Below are 23,735 nucleotides of genomic sequence, written 5' to 3'. Positions count from 1 at the left end.
AAAATTTTGAAATCCATGCATAGATTTTTCATGGTGAGCATCTTCCCTGAACTTTCTAAAGTTCGATTTGGGGAGCCTTTTTACTTAAAAAAATAATAATAATAATAATTTGAGAGGTAGTGGGAGGAGGACAAGAGTGACAGAGGGAGACAGAAACAGACAGACGGCACTGCCACCTGCTGGTACACACCTCAAATTCCCTCAATGGCCAGAACCCTTCCAAGGGAACTTAATTCAGATCTATCCTGTTGGTAACTGGAACCCAGTAGCAGGAAGCTGGAAATAGGAGGTGGAGCCACACTTCAATTACACTCATTCTGGAGAGCCTTTCCTTGAAAAAATGAATAAAAAACTGGCCGGCACCGTGGCTTAACAGGCTAATCCTCCGCCTTGCGGCGCCAGCACACCGGGTTCTAGTCCCGGTTGGGGCGCCGGATTCTATCCCGGTTGCCCCTCTTCCAGGCCAGCTCTCTGCTATGGCCCGGGAAGGCAGTGGAGGATGGCCCAAGTCCTTGGGCCCTGCACCCGCATGGGAGACCAGGAGAAGCACCTGGCTCCTGGCTTCGGATCAGCACGAAGCGCCGGCCGCAGCGGCCATTGGAGGGTGAACCAACGGCAAAGGAAGACCTTTCTCTCTGTCTCTCTCTCTCACTATCCACTCTGCCTGTCCAAAAAAAAAAAAGAAAAAGAAAAAGAAAAAAATGAATAAAAAACTGAAAACGCAATATTAGTTGTGAAGCTAAATGTTTGTTTAGAATTAGAAAAGAAATTACTATAAATTAAAACATTTTAGAATAATCAGTACCACAAGCCTAATAAAAATCCAGAAAAATAATCTATATTTTAATTTCCCATATCTTTATTATAAGTTTTCCTAAAGGTTTTTGTGCATGCTCTGGTTTCTCCTTTGCATCAAAACAATCTTACAATGTCATGTTCAGTTAAGGAATAGAAATATAATTCAATTTTTCCTCTGGCTGGTTGATCAAAATTTATATATTTTATTATTAATATTTGGCATAAATATAACAGCCACTTTCCATACAAACTCACTTTACAAGCATGGTTTTTATGAACCCTACACATTTGGAAATTCTGACTCTACTTCGCTTAATTCTAACTAAAAGGAGAAAAAAGTATGATCTTCTATAGTTTTATATGCCACATTTTAATAGTAACATTCATTCTAACAAGGTGCTAAAGATAAAATCGCCTCCTTGAAATTTTACATGTCTGATGATTAGAAGGATTTTTGCAGACTCCACACTTGCTCATGCTTTAGAGCAGTCTCCTTCGTTCGCTCTTCATAAATTCCAATTCTGACAGTTGGACTAATGTGGCATTATGAGTCTCCAAGCATTACTACCTATTCAGAGTCCCAATCTAATCATTCCTGGAAATGCTGTGTATTTTCCTGCTCTCATTACACAGCTGCTTTAGTTAATGGTCATATGCTTGTTTATGGAAGACTTAGGACTGGACAAATGGATATACCTGGGGACTCATTGTAGGATTCATCCTTATAAACCTTGGTCCCTAATTTGTTGGAAAAGTTAAAACTATGAACTCAGTGAGGAATCAGAGCTTGGTAAGATCGTTTAAACCCATTAGCAGTAATTCACAATTGGTTTCTTTTTTTTTTAAAAGCTTTATTTATTCAAAAGTCAGAGTTACACAGAGAAGGAGAGACAGAGAGAAGTCCTCCATTCACTGGTTCACTCCCCAAATGGCTGCAATGGCTGGAGCTGCGCTGATCCAAAGCCAGGAGCCAGAAGCCTCTTCCAGGTCTCCAACGTGGGTGCCTGGGCCCAAGCACTTGGGCCATCTTCTACTGTTTTCCCAGGCCATAGCAGAGAGCTGGATTGGAAGAAGAGCAGCCAGGACTAGAACTGGTGCCCATATGGGATGCTGGCACTGCAGGTGGCGGCTTTACCTGCTATACCACAGAGCCGGACCCTATAATTGGTTTCTGAATTAAAGGTGTAGCATACCTAGATATGCTCTCTCTCTAGATAGATAGATAGGTAGATAGATAGGTAGATATATAGATAGATAAAAGATAGATAGAAACTTTGTAGCCCAGCCATTCACTGAGTTTTTGCAGGCATCAATAATGAATTAGTTATTGCTATAATTTTTTCAGGGTCAGAATAGTCTATTTACCCGTTGGTCCTTATATTTTCATGGTAACTGTATTCACCCTGAATAGTTACACTCATCCATTTCTACTATTCCAAGAATCAATTTTTTCCTATTGAGTTAATAAAATTCAATTTCTATTGCTGCAACTTGCCCTACTCCCACTATAATCTCTGGTTTATAGCAGACAGCTTGTATAGTACATCTCAAGGAAATTGGTGCCCCTTCACTAAAAAATGGGTGAATGAAGCATCTTCCATATAAACAATGACCCTACAGGCAAGGGCTTTCATTCCTTTTACTTTCTTCCTACATGATGCATTCATTCCATGAGATTATTCTGGATTCTTTCTTCTAAAGGCTGGAATTTTGACTTCATGAAATGTAGGCTGTCGTTAAACATAAGCATCATTTATCCTATCTTTCAGGCTAGTAACTACATTCCCAGACTATACATACAATGCCAAATCCTGAGTGTGTACATCCGTCTCAATGAATGAGCCCATTGGGGACTTACTTTTCATCCAGCTGATGTCACACCCGCAGAGACTTTACTCAGATTCCTATTTACTCTCCTTGGTGACATTTTAAGAAGCTCTTTTGTGTGGGGGCTCCTTTCCTGCCTTATTCAAAGGAGTTCCACAAAGTTGGTGGAAAATTAATGCTACTTGTAATCACATTTTCCCACAGGCTCTTTCATACATCATTAACTCTATTTTGGAAGTGGAGACAGTGGGAAGGTGTGAAGGTAAGTATTGAGGAGAATGATCGACAACTTGTGAGATACCCATCAGGTCTTGTCAGTGGAAATCTTTCCTGATGAGAGGGGTTGGTTACAAGAGATAGGATACAGGGGCTGGCACTGTGGCACAGTAGGTTAATCATCCACCTGTAGTGCCAGCATTCCATATGGGCGCCGGTTCTAGTCCCGCTGCTCCTCCTCTGATCCAGCTCTCTGCTATGGCCTGTGAAAGCAGTAGAAGATGGCACAAGCACTTGGGCCCCTGTACCCACATAGGGGACCCAGAGGAAGCTCCTGGCTCATGGCTTTGGATTGGCGCAGCTCCAACCATTGAGGTCATTTGGGGAGTGAACTAGCGGATGGAAGACCTTTCTCTCTGTCTCTCCTTCTCACTGTATGTAACTCTACCTCTCAAATAAATAAATAAAATCTTTAAAAGAGAGAGAGAGAGAGAGTGAGAGAGAGAGAGAGAGAGAGAGAGGATCCAGAAGCTACTTCCACAGGGAATATAGACTCAGGGGATGTCAAAGTTCAAAGCTTTCAGCCTTATCCAAATATCAGACTAAATGGCCTAAGCCTGAATGGATTCCTGCATATACAAATATAAGAGAACTAGCATGGATGAATGTTGACTGGGGACTGCAATTCTGCAAATATCACATTTTATTTTCAGCCATGTCCTTGCACATCTGTAGGATAAAAGGATCTCTTTCATAGCATGACCTCCTGTTTCTCTATGTGTTCTTAATTGCACACTCAAAATTTTCAATCCCCTTCCAAAGATTCTATTGAAAAGGAAAGAGTCTGTACATACCAGTCTTGTGAGGCAGACAACAGAGTTAAGCAATGGAGGGGCAAATGGAAAAGATGTGGCTAACACTGAACAATTTAAAAATGAAGCTGAGGCCGGCACTGTGGCTCACTTGGTTAATCCTCCGCCTGCAGCGCTGGCATTGCATACGGGCACTGGGTTCTAGTCCTGGTTGCTCTTCTTCCAGTCCAGCTCTCTGCTGTGGCCCGGGAGGGCAGTGGAGGATGGCCCAAGTGCTTGGGCTCCTGCACCTGTATGGAAGACCAGGAAGAAGCTCCTGGCTTCAGATCGGCACAGCACCGGCCATTGTGGCCATTTGGGGAGTGAACCAATGGAAGGAAGACCTTTCTCTCTGTCTCTCTCTCTCACTGTCTATAAATCTACCTGTCAAATAAATAAATAAAAAAATGAAGCTAAGACATGTGTTCTAAAGATAGATATCTATACTGGCTTGATGTATCTTTATTGCTTTTAATGTAGTAGTTTTACATTGTTCATCAGAAGCCTCTAAAGCTATTTAAACCCTAACTTCATTAGTTTAGAAAAGTTCTACAACATTAATGTATGAGCATTTTTCAGTTTATGAACTACATAAATGTGTAACTGTACCAATAAGATATTTACTTTATTAAACACAAATATACATTTTAAGGATGAGATGGTGCTAAATAAGGCATTCTATTTTAAGCATTTTAACATTTAGTATTCAGTGAAAACATGTCACAAACAATAACTCTTCATGTGAACAATGCTATTTAATAGGTTTTATTAATATTAAAAACTTTTAGTTTTACCATGGTTCTAGATTTAGTTTTAAAATATTTCTAACACTTAATTGAAGTATAATTGAAATACATAAAGTGTATACATTCAAAATATACAGTTGTAATATTTTTTGACAAATGTATATGCTCATGATGCCGTCACTATAATCAAGACAGTAAAGATATTCACCATGTCCAATTGCTTCCATTTGCTCCTTTATAAAGCCCTCCCTTGGCCCCTCTTCTTCATCCCAAGGCAACCACCATCTGTTTTCTGTCATTACATATTTGTTTGCAGAATCTACTTTTTCAAAAGATTTATTTTATTTATTAGAGAGAGAGAGAGAGAGAGAAACAGAGAGAGAGAGAGAGAGAGAGAGAGATCTTCCATCCATCTACTGGTTTACTCTCCAAATGGCCACAACAGCCAGGGCTTGACCAGGCTGAAGCCAAGGAGCATAGAACTCTATCCAGGTCTCCCAAACAGGTGGCAGGGGTTCAAGTACCATCATCTGCTGTTTTCCTAGGTGCACTGACTGGGAACCAACACTCATATGGGATGCTGGCATCACAGGCAGTGGCTTAAGCTATTGTATCACAATGCTGGCACTTAGAATCTTCCATAAATATAATGAAATGAGATGTATTCTCTTCTTTTTATAACTTCTTTGACTCAGAATAATCATTTTAATGTTCATCCATATTGTTTCATCTATCAAAATAGTTAATTGTTAAATAGACTCTCATTGTATTGCTATACCATAATTGATTTGTCCATTCACCTATTGATAGATATTTGGATTGATTCCAGTTTATGGCTATTAGAAATAAAGCCAATATGAATATTCATGGGCAAGTCCATGAAAGGGTGTATTCTTTCATTTCTCTTGGGTAAAAATTTAATAGTGGATGGTGGACAGTATGGAGATTCCTCAGAAATCTGGAAATAGATCTACCATATGACTTAGCTATCCCATTCCTGGGAATTTACCCAAAAGAAATGAAATCGGTATATGAAAGAGTTATTTGTACCCCCCATGTTTTCAATAGCTAAGATATGGAATCACAATCCAGATGTCTGTCAATTGGATAAAGAAACTGGATAAAGAAAATGTGGCATATATATACTATGGAATACTGCTCAGCCTTAAAAAGAATGAAATCCTTTCTTTCTCAACAGAATGGATGCAGCTGGAAACCATTATGCTTAGTGAAATAAGCCAGTCTCAAAAATGCAAATATCATACATTTTCTCTGATATGTGGCAGTGAATATAGAATACAAAGAATGTATAGGAATGAAACAGTCATTTTGTGATATGATTATCACTTCTGAATTTTCCATCAATCCTTAGGTCTAGATTGATGTCAAAAACATAATATCTTTATTACTGTAACTTTATAATGAGTTTTGAAGCCAGATAATATTAGTCTTTCAACTTTGCTCTTCTTTTCTAAAATTATTTTGCTATTCTGATTCCCTCCTATGTCAATATGAAGCTGAGAATTAGCTTATAAAGCCTATTAGGATTTTACTGGGACTGTATTTAATCCATAAATCAACTAGGGAGAGGATACACGTCATTATGATATTGAATATTCTAATTCACAAATGTCATTCAAAACTTTAAAAAATAATTTTAAAGGCATTTTGTGTCTATGTTCTTAAGAGACATTATAATATAGTTCATATTTTCAAGGTTGTTATCAAAAGAATGTTAGTCTTAACAAAATTATTGCATGTAGTCTCAGTTCTTTACTATTCTGGAAGAATTAATGTGGAATTGGCATTTTCTCTTTCTTAAGAATTTGCAAGAATTCACCAGTGAATTCATCTAGGCCTACTACTTTCTTAGTCAAAAGGGTTTTTTAAATTTTATTTTTAACTGATACATAAAAATTGCACATATTTAGGGATCCTATGTGACATTTTAAACATACATTCTGTAATGTTCAAATCAGTGTAAATATATCTATCTTCTAAAAAAATGTCTTCTTTATGGTAAAATCATTCAAAATTCTTTACACTAGCCTTCTTCTCTTCAAAAACTATTTATATATTATTTTTAATTTTATTTGGAATGCAAAGAGACAGAGATCTTGCATCTGCTGGTTCACTCCCCAAGTGCCTACGACATCTCAGACAGAGCCAGGCTGAAGTCAGGAGGCAAGAATTCAATCACCTGCTGTCCCCAGAAGTCTGCACTGTTAGGAATCCAGGCTCAGAGGCAAGCTAGGTCATGAACATAGGCACTCTAATGTGTGATGCAAGAATCCCAAGCAATGTTTTAACTGCTGTCAAATGCCTACCTTTAACCTTTTTATGAAAAAATATGCAGTCCATTATTTTGTCTATGATCACCCACTGTGCAATAGGACAATAGAACCTCTCCTATCTAACTATAACTGAGCATCCATTAATCAGACTTTCAGAATTCCTTCCTCCTACTGACTGTCGTCAGCCTAAGATAACCATCATCCCACTCTCCCACTCTCAGTTTCTCTAAAGTCAACTTTTTTAGATTCCAATGTGAGTGGGATTGTGTGGTATTTGTTATTTTCTGCCTAGTTTATTTCACCTAACAGAATTACCTGCAGTTTTTCCACGTTGTTCTAAATGAAAGAATTTTATAATTTTTATGGTTGAATATTATTTTAGTGTGTATATGAATAACATTTTCTTTCTTCATTCATTGGTTGATGGATGCTTAGTTCTTTCTATTTCTTGGCTAGTGTGACCTGTGCTGCAATACAGAGAGGAAGGGTTAGGGTTAGGAAGTACAGGTGTCTCTTCAATAGACTGACAAATGGGATTTCATAATACTAAAAACCTCAATGTGGCCAGCGCCGCAGCTCAATAAGCTAATCATCCGCCTGTGGCGCTGGCACACCGGGTTCTAGTCCCGGTCGGGGCGCCGGATTCTGTCCCGGTTGCCCCTCTCCCAGTCCAGCTCTCTGCTGTGGCCTGGGAAGGTAGTGGAGGATGGCCCAAGTGCTTGGGCCCTGCACCCGCATGGGAGACCAGGAGAAGCACCTGGCTTCGGATCAGCGCGGTGCGCTGGCCGCAGAGCGCCAGCCACGGCAGCCATTGGAGGGTGAACCAATGGTAAAGGAAGACCTTTCTCTCTGTCTCTCTCTCTCTCTCTCTCACTGTCCACTCTGCCTGTACAAAAACAAACAAATAAACAAACAAAAAACCTCAATGTAGTAAAGAACACAATGAACAGAGTGAAGAGAAAATCTATAGATTGGGAGAAAATATTTGCAAAACATACATTTAACAAGTGGTTAATAACAGATATAATAAAGAGCCGAGCAACTCAAGAGCAAAAAATTCACATAATCCAATTTTTTTTAAAGATTTATTTTATTTATTTGAAACATAGACCTACAGAGAGAGGTAGAGACAGAGAGAGTGTCTTCCATCTGCTGGTTCACTCCCCAGATGGCCTCAATGTCTGGAGCTGCACAGATCCGAACCCAGGAGCCAGGAGCTTCCTCCAGGTGTCCCACGTGGGTGCAGGGTCCCAAGGACTTGGGCCATCCTCCACTGCTTTCCCAGGTCATAGCAGAGAGCTGGATAGGAAGAGAAGCAGCTGGGACTAGAGCCGGCGCCCATATGGGATGCCGGCGCCCATATGGGATGCCGGCGCTTCAGGCCAGGGCATTAACCCGCCGTGCAACAGCGCCAGCCCTGCATGTAATCCAATTTTAAAACACGTAGCAGTAGATCTAGACATTTTTCAAAGGAAGACATACAAATGGCCATCAAGTACATGAAAAAATGCTCAACATCACTAATAATCAGAAAAATGCAAATCAAAACCGCAATGAGATATAACCTTACTTCAGCTAGATAGAGCATTTTCTTTTTTTCTTTTTTATTTATTTGACAGAATTACACAGTGAGAGAGAGAAACAGAGAGAAAGGTTTTCCTTCCGTTTTTTCACCCTCCAAATGGCCGCTACGGCCAGAGCTGCACCCATCCGAAGCCAGGCGCCTCCTCCTGGTCTCCCATGTGGATGCAAGGGCCCAAGCACCTGGGCCGACCTCCACTGCCTTCCCAGGCCACAGCAGAGAGCCAGACTGGAAGATGAACAACCGGGACTAGAACCCGGAGTCCATATGGGATGCCGGCGCCGCAGGCAGAGGGTTAACCAAGTAAGTTACGGTGCTGGCCCCAATAGATTATTTTCAAAAAACATAAAAATAGCAAGTGCTGGGGAGGGTGTGGATAAAAGGAAACATTTGCACACTGTTGGTCGAATGTAAATTAATACAGCCATTGTGGAAAACAGAATAGAGTTTCTTTAAGAAACTAAAAATAAAACTACCATATAATCTAGTAATCTTACAACTAGAAAAATGTAAGTGTTAATTTTTAATCTATTTTATAGATGTTGTTCCATGTAGGGTATTTTTTTAATGAATTATTTTCCTTTTAATATCACCTTCAATTCATTTTTATAAATTATTTACTTTTTATTTGAAAGTAAGAGCCAGAGAGAGAGAGAGAAAGAGAGATCTTTTTTAAAAGATTTATTTATTTATTTGAAAGGCAGAGTTACAGAGAGGCAGAGAGAGAGAGACGTCTTTCATCCTCTGGTTCACTCCCCAGACAGTAGCAATGGCTGGAGCTGAGCTGATCCAAAGCCAGGAGACTGGAGCCTCCTCTGGGTCTCCCACGTAGGTTCAGGGGCCAAGGACTTGGGCCATCTTCCAAGTCCAAACCATCTTCTATGATTTCCCAGGCCATAGCAGAGAGCTGGATCAGAAGTGGAGCAGCCAGTACTTGAACTTCACCCCCATGCAGGGGCCCAAATACTTGGGCCATCTTCCACTACTTCTCCCAGGCCAATAGCAGGGAGCTGGATCAGAAGTAGAGCTGCCAGGACAGAATCGGCACCCATATGGATGCTGGCATTGTGGGTGGACTCTTTATCCACTATATCACAATGTTGGTCCCACCTCTTTAATTTCTGATATGACAGTTTGTGTTTTCTCTCTTCTTTTTTCTGATCTGTTTGACAAGGGATTCATAAATATTATTGATTCACAATTGGACTAAGTTTTGGCTTCACTCATTTTATCTATTATTTTTCTATTTTATAAAATTATTTCTGCTCAGTCTTTTTTTTAAGTTTTTTTTTTTTTAATTTTACTTGAAAATCCAAGTTACACAGAGAGAAGGAGAGGCAGAGAGAGAGAGAAAGAAAGAGAGGTCCTCCATCCGCCTGTTCACTCCCTAGATGGCTGCAACGGCTGGAGCTGTGCTGATCCGAAGCCATAAGTTAGGAGCTTCTTCCGGGTCTCCCACGCAGGTGCAGGGGCCCAAGGACTCGGGCCATCTTCCACTGCCTTCCCAGGCCATGGCAGAAAGCTGGATGGGAAGTGGAGCAGCCGGGTCTCGAACCAGTGCCCATATGGGATGCCAGCACTGCAGGCGGAGGCTCTACCTATTATGCCACAGCACTGGCCCCTCTGTTCAGTCTTTATTCTTCCTCTTACTTCCAAAATTCAAGACTGTTTCACATGCAAAATATGTTCATTCCAACCTAATAGCCCCAAGTCTTAAGGCATTCCAACATCAACTCAGAAATCCAAAGTCTACAGTTGCATCTAAATCAGAAATGAGTGAGGCTCAATCTCCAATTCATCATGAGGCAAATTCTCTTCAAGTGATGACCCTGAAACCAAAACAAGTTGTCTTCTTTCAAAATACAATGAAGGAACAGGCATAGGATAGTATTTGAATTCCAAAGAAATAGGCAAAAAGAAAGGGGGAAAAAGTCCCACATAAATAAAATGGTCTTTTTATTTAAGATCCCGCCTTCCGAGCACACTGGGACAAAGGTTGGACACTCAAGGCCTCAGAGTCCCCCACCCTCATGGCCTTGCAGGCTTAGCATTCACAGCAGTGTTCACTGGTTGGAGTCTTGTGTCTAAAACTCTCCCATCTAGCGTTGCATGTTGATAGCTGTATAGTTCTGAGGTTGCCACAGCAAGTGCACCCTATTGCTCCCCTAGTCATACTGCTCCCCTAGCCCTACTAGAGACTCTCTGTGGTGGCTCTCTCTGCTCCTCCCCCCACAGCAGGTTTCTGCCTTGATCCCCATGACAACATCCTTCAAAGTCTAGGTGGATCCATGGCTTACCTCTTGTACTCTCAAATCAGTAGCACTAACCATAACTGGTCCTGCTTACCAGGTCAGGGTTAGCCAGAGTACTGACTGGAATGTGGGGAGCAGAGATTCACAGCACTGCTGTGCAGCAGGTGCCCTGGGCTGCTTTCTTGGGGTTACCCTGAAGGTCTCTGAAATGCCTTTAGGATCATCTTCCCATTGTCTGAAGGAACAGCACCTCACTTCCTTCTATCCATCCTAATCTCTGGATCTAAGGGTCACTTAACCATGCTCTTGCATACTTTTAATTATCTACATGGCCAGGTTACAGATGTTCCGAATTTTTCCATCCTTTTTAAAATATAAATTCCATCTTTAAATAATTTCCCTTCTTTCTCATTTTACTGTAAACAGTCAAAAAAAATTTTTTTAAATCTATGGAGTTCCCTCAATACTGTCCTTAGAAATTTCTTCTTTTTCATGACCTAATTCATGTCTTAAATTCTGCCTTCCATAAAGCCCTTGAGTATGAACACAATTCAATTAAGTTCTTTGCTACTTTATAACAAGGATTGGCTTTTACTCCAGTTTCCAATAAGATAGTTATCATTTTCATGAGTTTTACTGTCCATATTTCTACCAACATTCTGATCACAACTACTGAAGTAATCTCAAAAAACTTCCACACTTTCCCTACAGTTCTTTTCTTCTGAGCTCTCACTAGAATCACCATGAATGCTGTACTCTGCAATACAGGTTTTCTCCAGCCTCCTCCTTCAAGCACTCCTAGCTACTGCCCACTACCCAGTTCCACAGACGCTTCCACATTCTCAGCTATCTAGTACAGCAACAGCTCAATTCTTGGTACCAATTTTCTCTCTTAGTCCATTTGTTCTACTGTAAAAGAATATCACAGGCTAGATAATTTATAAAGAACAGAAATTTATTTCCTCAAAGTTTTGGAGACTGGGAAGTCCAATATCAAGAGGCCAATATCTCGTAAGGGTCTTCTTGCTACATTATCCCAAGGCAGAAGGCAGAAGGATAAGAGTTGGTAACAGAGAGAGAGGGAGAGAGAATGAGTAACCCTTGTGTAGCAAGCCCTCTTCATGATAATGATCCTACTCCTGTAACAATGGCATTAATCCATTCCTGTAGGCAGTAACCTTAGGGGCCACTTCCCAACACTGTTGCAGTGCAGATTAATTTTTTTTTTTTGGAGGATACATCCAAACCCTAATATACCCACTAATTGTCAACAGTGTCTCCCCTTGCCTCCACCGTTGTGACTGTTCTAAATGTTCCCTGAGGGGAAGGAGGTATAACTACCCAGTATAAAGAATAACTTGACTCAAATGCTTATCATGAAGTTTAGTATACTGTGTTTTCAAGTAGGTTTATATAAAACACTTTATATTTCACCTCTGATTTCTTTCTTAATCCACTGACTATTTAGTTTACAGACATTCGAGTATTTTCCAGATACCATCCCATTCTTGATTTCTTATTTAATTCCGTTGTGGCCAAAAACATACTTCTGTTACCTAAGTCTTCGTAACTTTATTAAAGGATTGGCCTATTCTATCTTGGCAAATATTCCTTCTCAGTGGCTATAGAGTGATGAAAGCAAAGACAGGGCACTCGAGCAATTGCTGAACAATCAAGAACCTATAAGAAAATAATTCCCAGGAATGAAGCCTTAACACTGAGGACATTTCAGAGAATGCAGGGTCATGAAGGGATCAGACTGAAAATTTAAGCTTATGTAACTATTAGAAAATAAAAACAAATCCCTAGTAAAGGAAAACTTGCCACTTCAAAAATAAGATCAAAATTATATAAGAAGTTATTTTTAAGTTTGCAGGAAAATGCAATTACAAGATATTTTTAGTGCAAAAATATTTTTGAAACTCAAGAAATTTTTCATATTATACATTTTTTGTGAAGTTTTTGAAGACCTCTCTTATGCATGGATGCCATTTGCTTATGCCAAAATAAACATCTTTAAATCCATTTTCTGCAAACTTTTTATGGTACTCTTAAACTTTCTTGCACCAAGAGAAAAAAAAAACCTATAAACATATAAGGATATTGGGGCATATGTTGTAGTACAGCAGATAAAGCTATCGGCTATGACACTGGCATCCCAGTGTCCTGACTGCTCTACTTCTGATCCAGCTCCCTGCTAATGCTCCCAGGAAAGTAGCAGAAGATGGCCCAAGTCTTGGGCCACTTTTACCCATATGGGGGACCTGGAAGAAGCTCCTACCTCCTGGCTTCTATCTGGTCCAGTCCTCGCTGTTGTTGCCTTTTGGAGAATGAACCAGTGGATGGAAGAGTCTCTCTCTCTCTCTCTCTCTCTCTCTCTTTCTCTCACTCTCTCTCTCTCTCATAAATACAATAAATATTTTCTTAAATCTAAGGATATTAATATATTAATGGAAGCATGTAATAAAAGAAGCAAGCATGGATGGATACAATTATTCAGAATTATGCTTAAAATTTTGTTCAGGGGCAAACATTGTGGAGCAGTGAGTTAAGTCATTGCTTGGGACTCACATCCCATATTGCCAGTTCAAGTCCCAGCATACCTGCTTCCGATCCAGCTTCCTACTAACGCATCTAGGGAAGCAGCAGGTGATGGCACAAATGCTTGGGTCTCTGCCACCCATGTGGGAGACTCACATGGGGTTCCAGTCTCCTGGCTTTGTCCTGGCCCAGTCCCAGGCATTTAGGGAGTGACCCAGACAATAGAAGTCCTCTCTTTGTAGCTCTACCTTTCAAGAAGATGAAAATAAACTTCAAAAAAGTAAGTTTTAGTTTTGTAAACAATTTTAAGACTCAGTCAAGTAGCAATATTTTGACCAAGCCTGTACTCATTTCCCTGACATATGTCATTTTTTCTGTCTATAATTGAAACTTGGCCCATTAGGCTTAAGATCTTTACTGACAGTCTTTTATTAAAAAAAAAGATTTATTTATTTATTTGAAAGAGTTACACACAGAGAGAGAAGAGACAGAGACAGAGACAGAGAGAGAGAGAGAGAGAAAGAGAGAGAGAGGTGCCTTCCAACCACTGGTGCACTACCTGGTTGGCCACAATGGCTGGAGCTGTGCCAATCTGAAGCCAGGAGCCAGGAGCTTCCTCCAGGTCTCTCACATGAGTACAGGGGCCCCAGGACTTGGGCCATCCTCCACTGCTTTCCCAGGCCATAGCAGAGAGCTGAATCGAAGTGGAGCAGCCGGGACACAAACCAGCACCGATATGGGATGACGGCACTGCAGGGGGCGGCTTCACCCACTACACCACAGCACCGGCCCCTTCTCATATCTTTAGAGGCAAAAAAAAAAAAAAAAAGTCTTATGGGTCTGGCACCATGGCATAGTGGGTAAAGCCACCATCTATGGTGTTGGAATCCCATATGGGTGCTGGTTCAAGTCCTGGCTGCTCCAATTCTGATCCAGCTCCCTGGTAATACTCCTGGGAAAGCAGTGAAAGATGACCCAAGTGCTTAGGCTCCTGCACCACGTAGAAGACCTGGAGGAGCTGGCGCCGTGGCTCAACAGGCTAATCTTCTGCTTAGCTGTGCGGGCACACTGGGTTCTAGTCCCGGTTGGGGCACCGGATTCTGTCCCAGTTGCCCCTCTTCCAGTCCAGCTCTCTGCTATGGCCCGGGAGTGCAGTGGAGGATGGCCCAAGTCCTTGGGCCCTGCACCCCATGGGAGACCAGGAGAAGCACCTGGCTCCTGCCTTCCGATCAGTGCGGTGCGCCGGCCGCAGCAGCCATTGGAGGGTGAACCAATGGCAAAGGAAGACCTTTCTCTCTCTCTCTCTCTCTCTCTCACTGTCCACTCTGCCTGTCAAAAATAATATATATATTTTATATATATTTATTTATATATTTATTTATATATAAATATATATAAATTTATTTATTTATATATATTTATTTATATATAAATATATATATATATAAAGAAGACCTGGAGGAAGCTCCTGTCTCCTGGCTTTGGATTGGCCCAGCTCCAGCTGTTGTGGCCATTTGGGAAGTGAACCAACTGATGAAAGATTGATCTCTCCTTCTTTCTGCTTCTCCTTTTCTGTAACCCTGAATTTCAAATAAATAAATCTTTAAAAAAGAATCGCATGTGTTTTAGGGCAGGATCCTGAGAGGCCAAACCAGGGCCAGGGAATTTTGCACAGGTGATTTATGAGCGAGTGCTGGGACAGGAACTACAATCCTAGCAACTTGAGGGCAGGTTCACTATCAAGGTCAAGAGACTCTGGGTGGGACAGCAAGAGCATCTGCCATATGGGCTTAGGTTAAAAAAAAAAAAAAAAAAAGCTACAGACAATGGTAAATACCCTTATGTACTGAGATAGCCAATTTATAGCCCATAATCCAGGAAGATCTTGGAGCCACCTGGCAACAATTGACAGCACATAATTCGTGGGAATTTCTGGCAGCAAAGGAAGCTCATCAATTCTCGGGCCATCTTGGTCCTCTCCTTTCTGGTGCCAGGTTACCTCTGCCAGCCTCCCAGGGGCCTGCTGCACGATCAGATGCCATCAGCAGTGTAGTAACATGTCCATGCCTAGCTGGGGGATTCGCCTTGTTGAATGGGTGGCTACCCTGAGTATTCCATACAAGTGATCCTGCTGGCTTGATCCTTTCTCAATTTCTGTTCAGTCATCACAGGAAGAAATAATTTCTCTTCATTACAGCGTATATTACACAGGGATAAAATACATGAAAATCAATTAGAAGGATAGCAGGCACTCAGAGGAGAGAAAGATTAGATTTCTACTTGCAAGAAACCTGGCTTCCAGCAATGGCTGGCCCACGTCAGGGCATGCCAATTCATTGCAGCTGACCACATATTTCCTACTAATATCTTGTGAACACAAACCGGATGCATCTGATTAAGTGCTCTGAGCTCTGGCTGTAATAAGTGGCTCCCTGGCAGTGTGCCTCCTTCCAGCTATTCTGAGAGCTAGGTTTGGAGCTGCTAGGGTTTGGCACGCTCACCTCAGGGGCTCTCTCAGCTGGGCCAGGTGCCTGGCAGCATTCCTCTTCATTATTTCACGCTCTCCTTTTTAGCTTCTTTTTTCCTGCTCTTCCTTTCAATGCATGCCTTACTCAGCCGACCTCGCCTCACTTTGTTCTTCATCAGTGCTATATATCTTCTGTTGGCCTTGACTGTCTAATGTAGAGCGGCACAGAGAGCCCAGGCCAGGATCAGCTGGAGTTTGCCATGCAGCGAGAACTTTTATTAAATTAGGTCAATGACAAACAGTTCTGTTCCTTGGCAGCTAGGGCTGTACAAAGTATTTCCTGCTGGAGTTAGTGATATGTATTTTAGTGATTAGCAACACAGTCTCTGGAGTCAGTTCGTTGCAATTTGGCAACGTCACTTACCTTGAGCAATGCCTCAGAGTAACAATCTATAAAATGGGAATAACAATAATAATAATAGTACTTACGTCACAGGGTTGATATGAGGATTCAATGAGTCAATGCACAGAAACAACTAGAAATGTTTCCCAACACAAGGAAAAACGCCATTGAAGTATTAGTAATTTTCATTAGCATCATTTATTTGGCTGATGTAATGTTCACTATTTGGGCAGCACTTCTGCTCTCAGTAATGAAGGCCTCGCACATCGTAGCAGAAGAGTTCCCACCAGAACCTGAATGTGGGAACCAGCACTGTGGTGCAGTGGGTTAGGTCGCCGCTTGGGACAGCTGCACTCCATGCTGGAGTGCCAGGTCAAGTCCTATTTCCAATCCAGCTCCATTTCCAATCCAGTTTCCTGCTAATGGAGCTGGGATGGCAGCATATCATGGTCCAAATATTGGGCCCCTGCAATCCACATGGGAGACCCAGGTGGAGTTCCTGGATCCTGGCTTCAGCCTAGGCCAGCACTGGCTACTTCAACCATTTGGAGAGTGGATCAGCAGGAATAAGTGTTAGGTAGGAAGTCAGAAATTGAGCCTATGTGTGTATGAGAAAGGCCTGAAGACCAGTACCTACTGTGGAAGCTCCAGAAACCTACCATCTTGCACTTCAAAGTCCTGCTCAGCCCCTGAGAACTTTCCAGGTGGTCCCAGCCTTCCCCAAGGAAAGCTCCCAGGAAAATTCTCTCTCCTCAGGACCAAATGGGTTACCTGAAAACATGGGGCAATAAAACCTTATCAGACACCCTAGGGGAAGCTCCCCCTACTCTGCCTGGGCCCAGCAAATCTGGGGAGAAATTTGCTAATTTTCACCCAACAAATCCTTCTGTCAGGACTCCATCCTTCCTCCTGGAGGAGAGGGGGAGGCGGGTAAACAGACTCCCATAAAAACCCAGGGGGTCCAAACAGACTGTGGGCTCAGCTCTCTGTCTCTCTGCTGAGCCGTCTATTCTCTCCACTTGACCTAGTGGATTCCAGCACCACAGATGGTGGCTATGCCATGGTGCCAGACCCGTAAGACCTTTTTTTTTTTTTGCCTCTAAAGATATGAGAAGGGGCCGGTGCTGTGGTGTAGTGGATGAAGCCGCCCCCTGCAGTGCCGTCATCCCATATCAGTGCTGGTTCGTGTCCCAGCTGCTCCACTTCGATTCAGCTCTCTGCTATGGCCTGGGAAAGCAGTGGAGGATGGTCCAAGTCCTTGGGCCCCTGTACTCATGTGAGAGACCCAGAGGAAGCTCCTGTCTCTTGGCTTCAGACTGGCACAGCTCCAGCCATTGTGGCCAACCGGGTATTGCACCAGTGGATGGAAGACCTCTCTCTCTCTTTCTCCCTCTTTCTCCCTCTCTCTCTCTCTCTCTGTCTGTCTCTCCTCTCTCTGTGTGTAACTCTTTCAAATAAATAAATAAATCTTTTTTTAATAAAAGACTGTCAGTAAAGATCTTAAGCCTAATGGGCCAAGTTTCAATTATAGACAGAAAAAGTGACATATGTCAGGGAAATGAGTACAGGCTTGGTCAAAATATTCCTACTTGACTGAGTCTTAAAATTGCTTGCAAAACTAAAACTTACTTTTTTGAAGTTTATTTTCATCTTCTTGAAAGGTAGAGCTACAAAGAGAGGACTTCTATTGTCTGGGTCACTCCCTAAATGCCTGGGACTGGGCCAGGACAAAGCCAGGAGACTGGAACCCCATGTGAGTCTCCCACATGGGTGGCAGAGACCCAAGCATTTGTGCCATCACCTGCTGCTTCCCTGGATGCGTTAGTAGGAAGCTGGATTGGAAGCAGGTATGCTGGGACTTGAACTGGCAATATGGGATGTGAGTCCCAAACAATGACTTAACTCACTGCTCCACAATGTTTGCCCCTGAACAAAATTTTAAGCATAATTCTGAATAATTTTATCCGCTTTCTCTCTGACCCTTCCCTATCCTCGAAAAAGCCTTATCACTCTTTGCTCTCTGTCTCATACCTGAATTCTTTCTTGTGTGAAGACAAGAACCCCAAGGCTTCCACAGCCTTCCCTCTGATAACAGAAGATTCTCTCTCTCTCTCTGATGCTCCACCTTTCAAATGAATAAATAATTTTTAAAAAATTACCCTGAATATGTTTTATCCTGCTAATAACAAAATTAGCATATAAAGGAATCTACCTTTTCTCTCATTCAAGTACTACTTTTATGCAACAAATGAAAGAATAAATTTGGTTTACTTCTAACAACTTGGAAGGCTAAACATGACACATAGTTGAGGAGCAACTGAAAGTCACAAAGCAATATGTACAATTGTTCGATCCTATTTTATGTCAAAAATATTTACATGCCTAACTATGTATATGGTTATATCACATGGACATTAAAATGTGGAAAAATCTTTTTTTCCTCCAATGCTTTTTTAAAGATTGATTTTTTTTTTTTTCATTTGAAAGGAAGAGTTACAGAGACAGAGAAAGAGAGAGAGAGAGAGAAAGACAGAACAGTTTTCCATCTGCTAACCCACTCCCCAGATGGCTGCAATGGCCGGAGCTGTGCTGATCCAAAGCCAGAAGCCAGAAGCCTCTTCTAGGTCGCCCATGCAGGTGCAGGAGCCCAAGGACTTGGGCCATCTTCTAGTACTTTCCCAGGCCATGGCAGGGAAGTGGATAGAAAATGGAGCAGCCAAGTCTCGAACTGGCGCCCATATGGGATGCTGGCACTGCAGGCGCAGCTTTACCCACTATACCACAGCACCAGCCCCCCTTCAATGTTTTTATGTGCTTTTTGACATTGAGATTCCCTGTTTTTAAATTTTCACTATTATTTAAAATTTTTATTTGTTTTATTTACTCAAGAGACAGAAGGACAGAGACATACAGAAAAGGAAAAAGAGACAGCTCCTATCTGCTTGTTCACCCTGCAGAGGCCTGCAGTGGGGTGGGTTGGGCCAGACTGAAGCTGAGAACCAGGGACTCAATCTAGTTCTCTTACAAGGGTGATGGCTCCGACTACTTAGCTCCTCATCAGCTGCCTCCAGGGCACACATTAGCAAACAGCTGGAATTGGGACAGTGCTGGGAATTAGACCCCAGGCCGAGTTGGTGGCTTATCAGCTAAGCCCAACGTCCACTCCTATTCATATTTGTGGTAACTGGTATACAAATTGTGAATGGGAAGGCACTATTGTTGAAAAGGTGCTAATACTGTAGAATAGTGGCTCATCCTGAGGGTCAAAGCTCAGAGGGAAGAAAGCAAAGGCCAGGTGTGAATAATGAGGGAGAATGGGCAGATTCAGTGCCCAGAGAACTGTCAGGGAAGGTCAAAGAGAAGCAAACTCCTGACTGGCAGAGATGGTGATGGTGGAAGAAGAGAGAAGAGAAGCCTGCAGGTGAAGAACCCCCTCAGTACAGTCTCACATCTCCCAGATGCTTTCTGGAAAAGATGGACGGCTTCCAGCTTCCAGATCGGAAAGGTGAAGAGAAGGAGTCTCCAACTGGAGACAGGCAGCATCTGAATACAGATATATGGGGACCAGAACTCACACACATGTGCACACTTGCGCACATGCACCAGCCAAGAGCCGCAAGCACACATCCCAGGCTATCAGTTGTCAGGAAGTTACCTCTGAAAACGGGCTGGGACTTACTGCTTAAAGCAGGTGAAGTTTAAGCTCTGTGTCTATCCATATGGATCTGTGCTTGTATTATCTCTCTATTTCCCTCCATAACAGAGGGCTTCCATGCCTCCTTGTTGAAATTCAGCACAGCACCTCTGGGTATCTACGTCAGGATTCTGGAGCCGAGGCTGTCACTGTTGTCTTTACTGCAGTTATGTGTCTTGAGGAGGAGCTGGGTTTTGGTGCTTGACACAGAGGTCCCTGTTCTTATATTATCCACTGACGTCCATCAAAGATAAGACAGGGAAGCAATCGACTTGATGTGATGGAAAATTGCAGGCATATTCATTTGCGCTTCCACTTTCAGTATCCTTATTAACTTTCGAAGTTCTTATGGACTCCATTTTACAGGGGGAGGAAATGGAGGATCAGAAGGATTTGGCCAACTGCACGGATCATGCAGCAGCTACTCTGTGCGGGAGGGAGTGTGAAAATTCTATGGTTTTTCACTGTTTTGATTTGTTACAGTCCCAGTGTTCTTCCCCCAACCCTGAGTCCCAATCTGCTTAGAAAACACTCAGCTCCCCACTCCCCACCGTGGCTCTGATTGCTGACCCTCTCTGACTTGTCTCCTACCCCCCTTTCCTTCCTATTGTCCATCTCTGCACACTGCCCCTTTATTCTTCATTCACTTGTTTTTTAGTTTCTGCAATTTCTTTCCCAAATGCTCTGTAGCTTTGTTCTGTTTTAGGTATAGCGTGGAGATTATCTTTTTACCAGTCATCTCCAGCTGTATTCTAATAGGCCACCTCTTTGAGTAGCCTGCTTTGTTCATTTTCCTAATCCTAGGGACCGGCACACTGTTGAGTAAGTCACACACGCTTGATAAACATTGGGTGGGTGATGACTGAATGAAAGCGGTACAGTTGTGTCCCTGCCTCTGAGTTTCTAATACATTGTAACCTACTGCACATTTCTTTGTCCATCCTTCTTTCTCTCTGGGTAAAAATGTTCTTTTTTCCCACAGCCTTATTCTTTATTTCTACCATCAAAATTTCCCTCCTTTCTTTTCTCCTGCCATCATCCTGTGAGAATTTTACCACAATAGCAGCCTCAAAGACCCCCTCTGAGAAAGCTCATCAAAGCATCTAGTTGGTTCCCAGGCCTCTATCAATGAGAAAGATGTGTGATCCGTTAATAAACAGACTTGAACATTTTCCATAGTGTTAGACGTGTGACTACCAACTATACTACGTGAGAGTGGCTAACTCTTGATATTTTGAAACTATGAGGTATGAATCTTTGAGCCATATTTATATTTCATGTATGAAAGCATGAAATCTCTTGAGAGAAGAGGGAAGCTTGAATTACTCCCATCCATTAACTCTGACAAGAAGAGGATGCCGCTACACTCTTTGTAGGAATGTGCTGAAATCCTGCCATCTTGTGGCCAACAGAAATATGACACTTTCTGAATTCTGACACTGAGGGACTTGCAAGCTGCCTGGATTCTACGATGGTGGTGATGATGGTGATGATGATGATGTCAGAGATGGAGGAAGGAAAATAGAAGGATTGAGAGAAAGAAGAGGGAGAGACAGATCCCACCTGCTAGCTCACTTCCCAAATGCCCACAATGGCCAGGGTTGTAGAACCTGAGCAATTCAGGTCTCCCACAAAGGTGGTTAGCAGCCAGATTACCCCGACCACGACTGATGATTCCCAAGTATCTGTGTTACAGGAAGCTGGAATCATCGGGAGCTGGAGCCAGAGCTGAAGCTGGAACTCTGAGAATCTCTGCTGTGAGACAGCAGCGTCTTAATACTGGGATAAAGGTCCAGTCCTCCCTACGTTAGCACCAGTCTTCACCACACTGGGGACAAACTGACCCACACCCTTCCAGCGCTTCCCTTTGGTGTTCAACGTCTCTTCTTCTGGAAAAAAAAAAAAAGACTTCACAATCCCCAAAAACGTTTTTGTCTCATGGAATGACTCTGAAGACTTTTGCTTCCAGAGAGTATGTACTGGGTTTGTTTTTTTTGTTTTGTTTTGTTTTTTAAATTCAGAAACATATTGGATAGTTTTGTTTCTTTTCATTTTTTAAGACTTTTTAAATTTATTTATTTGAGAGGTAAAGTTACAGACAGAGAGAAGGAGACTAAGAGAGGGAGAGAGAAAGAGAAAGGTCTTCCATCTGCTGGTTTACTACCTAAATGTTTGCACCTTCTGGATTTCCTACATGGATGCAGGGGCCCAAGCCCTTGGACCATCTTCTACTGCTTTCCCAGACCATTGCAGAGAGCTGGATGGGAAGAGGAGAAGCCAGGACTAGAACCAGCACCCATATGGGATGCTGGCACCACAAGCAGAGGCTCAGCCCACCACGCCACAGGCCACAGCTCTAGCCCTTGTTTCTTTGAATTTTAGTAAACAGAGACATGAAACCATGATCTCATGTATGCTTTCCCTCACTATTCTTCCCATTGTCCGATTGTATTCTCAATTTGAAAGTATCAACCAGGATCCCAGCAAGTTTTTAGTAATCATGAGAATCAACAAAAGATAAATAAGTGATAAGATAGTGATCCCTTAATGAGATTGCAGAAACGACATCCTCAGATCTCAGCAGGTGCAAAATCCAGGCTTAATGGCTGTCTTACCGCTGTTTAATCTCCTAGTAAAACCCAAAGAACAAGAGGCAATCTTTCACCAAGGCCACTGTCACTCAGGCTCTGCAATCATAGAAATGAAAATGAGTCATAAACTGCTGATTCAAGGTAGTTGCCAGTAGGCAAATAATACAATGACCAGATTCCCTATAAAAGCGATGAGTTCCGTATGCATTAATCATAATGAGATTAGATATTTTGTTCACTTATATTAATACCTTAGGAGTTGGGTTATTATTTTTATGTACTCATTTTTCTTTTTCTTTTCTTTTTCTTTTTTTTTTTTTTTTTTTGGACAGGCAGAGTTGGACAGTGAGAGAGAGAGAGACAAAGAGAAAGGTCTTCCTTCCGTTGGTTTACCCCACAAATGGCCGCCACGGCCGGAGCACTGTGACTGGCACACAGCGCTGATCCTAAGCCTGGAGCCAGGTGCTTCCTCCTGGTCTCCCAAGTGGGTGCAGGGCCCAAGCACTTGGGCCATCCTCCATTGCCTTCCCGGGCCACAGCAGAGAGCTGGACTGGAAGAGGAGCAACTGGGACAGAATCTGGCACCCCAACCGGGACTAGAACCCTCGGTGCCGGTGCCGCAGGCAGAGGATTAGCCTAGTGAGCCTTGGCACCGGCCTATTTACTCATTTTTCACAAGTGGGAGGAAGCGAGTGAGAGAAGGAGAGGCAGAAGGAGAGAGAGAGAGAGAGAGAGAGAGAGAGAGAGAGGGAGAGAGGGAAAGAGGGAGAGAGAGAAAGCGGGAGCAATAGGGAGAGAGACCTTGCTTGTTAACTACTCAAATGCTCATTATGGACAGAGCTGGGTCAGGCCGAATCAGCATCTGGGAACTCTATTCAGCTCTCCCATGTGCATGACAGGTACTCAACTGTTATGGGAAAACGGTGGCAAAGAAATTATTGTTACCTCTCTTTTTTGTCTCATATGGAAGAAGAATTTCCAAGCAGATGGCAAAGAGATATAAAGTATTTATTAGAATCAGGGACTTCCAGCTGGAGCAGCATGAACCGGGGCTTCCAAGAGAGGAAGGAACACCCAAAAGGCCTTGTAGCATTCGGGTTTTTAAGTACAATTTCTAAGGGAAAAAAGAATGGCATCCAGTTACCAGGCGGGAACAAAAACCCACCAAAAGGCCTGATCTACAATTCTCCATCCTGTCTGGCCTGCTAAGGGTGGAGTAGGTAACTTGTTTTCACAATAAGCTGTGAGCTCAGGAAGAACTCCTTTGCTATTCTCATGGTAAATTTGGAGATTGGAGAGAAGGAGGGCGGCCTGTTTGTTCTTGCTAAGGACAATGTTTTGGGGAAGGAAGCAGATATTTTACACCCCAAATTCCATTGTGATCTCCTGGCTATCTATTAAGCCATCTGACTCCTCACACAACCACTTGAACCATCACTCTCTGCCTCTCAGACCGCGTTGGCAAGACGCTGG

Source organism: Lepus europaeus, chromosome 6, assembly GCF_033115175.1.
Source record: "Lepus europaeus isolate LE1 chromosome 6, mLepTim1.pri, whole genome shotgun sequence".
Taxonomy (NCBI): Eukaryota; Metazoa; Chordata; class Mammalia; order Lagomorpha; family Leporidae; genus Lepus; species Lepus europaeus.
Note: the sequence above shows the minus strand (reverse complement) of the source record.